Genomic DNA, 3,502 nt, shown 5'->3' with positions numbered 1-3,502 from the left:
CATAAACAATTAGTCATGATTACTTATTGAAATGAAAAAAAAAACCGTTAAAATTCAAATTGTTTCGAAAATTTTCTTCTGCCACGAACGATGTTAATACCATAACAGTATAGACAGATACCTAAAATATAAAAAGTAAAATAATGAAAAATTTATTTATAAGGTTCATTTTTTCTTTAAAAATTATCTTATTATTATTATTATTTAAAAAATTATACCTGAAATTTTTCTTTTTCTTTCGAGCAAAAAATATTTTTTGTTCTTATAAAAAAAAAAAAAAAAGGGTTATCGCGAGACACAGGTTGCTTTCGTCATAAGCGCCTTTTATAATAAGAAAATAAGAATTCGTGTATTCTCGCGCGTTAACTTCGGTCAAACAACTCCTTCTTCAATTCAACCACCGGTCGTCGTAGTCGAACGAAATTCACTGAAAGCTAACTCAGTCTCAACCGTGTCGTGTGTTGTTGAGGTTATGTGAGGCCTCAATGAATTTAACCGTTTAATAAAATGATACGTACGTTTTAACGAACGAATTTACATTGGAATTTTTTTCTAGAACAAAAAAGAAAAAAACGCTTTTTTTTTTTTTTTTTTTTTTTCTTTATAAATCATCTTTGTTGACTTGGATAATTATTATATGTATTGTTAACTGTTATTGATTATAAATGTGTGATCGTTTATTTAACATAATTAATGTGATTTTGAATAAATTATATATATAATTCGAATAGAAATTATATATATATATAAATTTTTTTTTATTGTGATGTTTATCTATTGTGTAATTTGATTTCTTTTGTTCGTTATTTTATTTTTGATTTAAAAAAAAAAAACATGTTTTCTTTTCTTTAAAAAAAAAAAAAATATTTTTGTTCGTTTTTTTTCATAATTATCTTTCTTAATTTCTTTTTTGTAATAATTAATATCCAAGTTTTTTTTTTCTCTTCTTTGAATTATTAAATAATTAATATGGCGGATGTTGTGTGGCACTGACCGACCGGTGCATTATAAAAAATTTGAATTTTGATTCGTTTTGTGAGTTTTTTTTTGTTTTAAATACATAATAATAAGAGTAATATATATTTAAATTATTTGTTTTTTTATAAAATAATAGTAATAATTATTATTTTTAATAATCGTGAAGAGTATATAAATTAAAAAAAAAAAAACGGTTGAATTTGTTTTATAGTTTTCAAATTAAAACATTATGTTTTAAAAATGACCGCTTTCTTTCATTGGTGTTTCATTAAACAAAGCGGTCTGTGTTTAATTTTCTTTTTCGGATTAATATTAACAACAGGAGATTCTAAAACAACAGGTAAGTAATAAATATATTTACGTCATTGTTCCTCTCTCTCTCTCTCTCTCTTTAATCGTTCGTCATATGAAAAAAAAACGTTATTATAGTTCAGGTAACGCAATAAGTTTATTAAGTTTGAAATCGTACGACGTGTAAAATGAAGAAGAAGAAGAAGTAGAAATAAAAAAATGCCAAAGACCCATTGAATCGTTTTTCAGGTTTTCAGGCTCAGTACATTGAACCGCCATTTGACTGGTTGGCAAGTTTGAATCTCTCTCTTTCTTGCTTATTATGCCTGGTATTTTTTTCATTATTATTATTATTTTATTTTTAAATTTTTTGGTAAAATAGCAAAAAAACATTTTTTTTTTGGTTATATTTAAATGTGAAAAACTTTTTAACTATAATTTCTTTATTCTCTCTCTCTCTCTCTCTCTTTAAGGAAAAAAATACCTGAAAAATAATTTACATTGATTTTATTATTACATTCAAACTATTTTTATGCAAATTTAATAATACTACCTTCTTACTTGAATAAAAGAAAAGTTTAATTTTTAAATAAAAAAAAATAATACCATTTTACCTGTTTTCAAATGTTTCCATTTTTTTTTTCATTTTTATTTTAGTTTTTTATTATCTTGAACCTTTTTTTTCTTTCTTTTCTTTAAATATACCTGTTTTTTGAAATTCTTCCTGATTAAAAATAAAGTTAAGAAAAAGAAGAAATGTGGGTCATGTGATTGTTTTAAACAATTTTTTCAATTTAAGTATATTACCATAACTGATATTTGATAAAAATAAAAAATATTTTATTTAGAAAATTGGATAGAAAAAAAAAAAAAGTTTAAGGAAAGTTTTTTTTGTTGTTTTCTTATCGTCCACCATGTCTAGACATATAGGCACGCATTTGTCTCTTGTACCTGTGCCAATCGAAAATGGTTACTTTAATTTAAATAATGATGAGAGAGCAATTTTTAAAACAATTTTGAGAGAGAGAGAGTGAATTAAAAATTACTAAATTGTTTATTTGATACTCAAAAGATTTATTTAAACGTGGTTGTTTTTTTTTTTTTTTTAAATATCAGTTGACCAATAAAATGTAAAAATCAGTTAAGTTGTTATGTGTATTATTTTAAATTTAACTAGTGACATGCATTTTCAAATATGCAAATTGTTAAAAAGGTGGGAAGGGAGGGAGGGAGGGAAACTTTTGAGTAACTTTTCAATTATCATAATTAAAAAAAAAAAAAAAGAAACAAACAAACAAACAAACGACGATTGACCAATATCAAAGTATTGAAAAATTAACGACCATTTAAAACAATATAAATCCGTACGAAATCAAAGTAGCGGAAAGTTTTGGCGCAATAAATGCTATTGACCCGTTTGTTAAAATTGGCAACATTGGTGGTACGTTGCATATATGAAAAGTTTTGTTTTTATAAATTATTATTAATATATATATATATATATATATATATATACATAGTAGAGAAAGTACCTTAGACGTGACGTATTTCATAAATAAAAATATTTAAAATTTTTAATTAACCATTGTATTATAATCAAAGCCACATTTTTTTTTTGATTGCGTGAAATCATTGTTTGTTGTAATATTTAATAATTATCATAAATACATATATATATAAATATATATATATATAATAATAATAATATGTGTACACATATAAATACGTTCACACGATTTTATTTCTTTATATAATGCAACGTTCCACCTTTTTTTTTAAGTAAAAATTTGAAATGAATGAACATAAAAAATTTTTATCATTGAAATATAAGCTCACTTCAGAATTATTCCTCTACAACGACTTTCATTTACATTTTAAACTTCAGCAGTTTTATAATGCATTCAAAAAAGATTAAAACTTTTTTTTTTTTTTTTATTACAAGTTTTAATTTTTTTTTTTTTTTTAATTTAAAATTGTTACCGTGAATTGTAGTTTTATAGATTTATGAAAATCAAATCGGTCGTTAATTTTATGTAATACATGATTGAATTGAAACAATTTGACATTGAATTTCAACAACTGAACAATTGTACCCCTTTTTACTATATTTTAAAATCTTCATTTGCTATTTATCACAATTATAATTTGCGCAATAAAGTTTTCATAAATTTTAGTATAAAAAAAAAGGAACAATAAATTCATAACATTGTTTGTTTTATACTTAGATTTATAT

This window comes from Pediculus humanus, genomic scaffold (genome assembly GCF_000006295.1).
Source record: "Pediculus humanus corporis 1103172108251 genomic scaffold, whole genome shotgun sequence".
In the NCBI taxonomy this organism is placed as follows: domain Eukaryota; kingdom Metazoa; phylum Arthropoda; class Insecta; order Psocodea; family Pediculidae; genus Pediculus; species Pediculus humanus.
Note: the sequence above shows the minus strand (reverse complement) of the source record.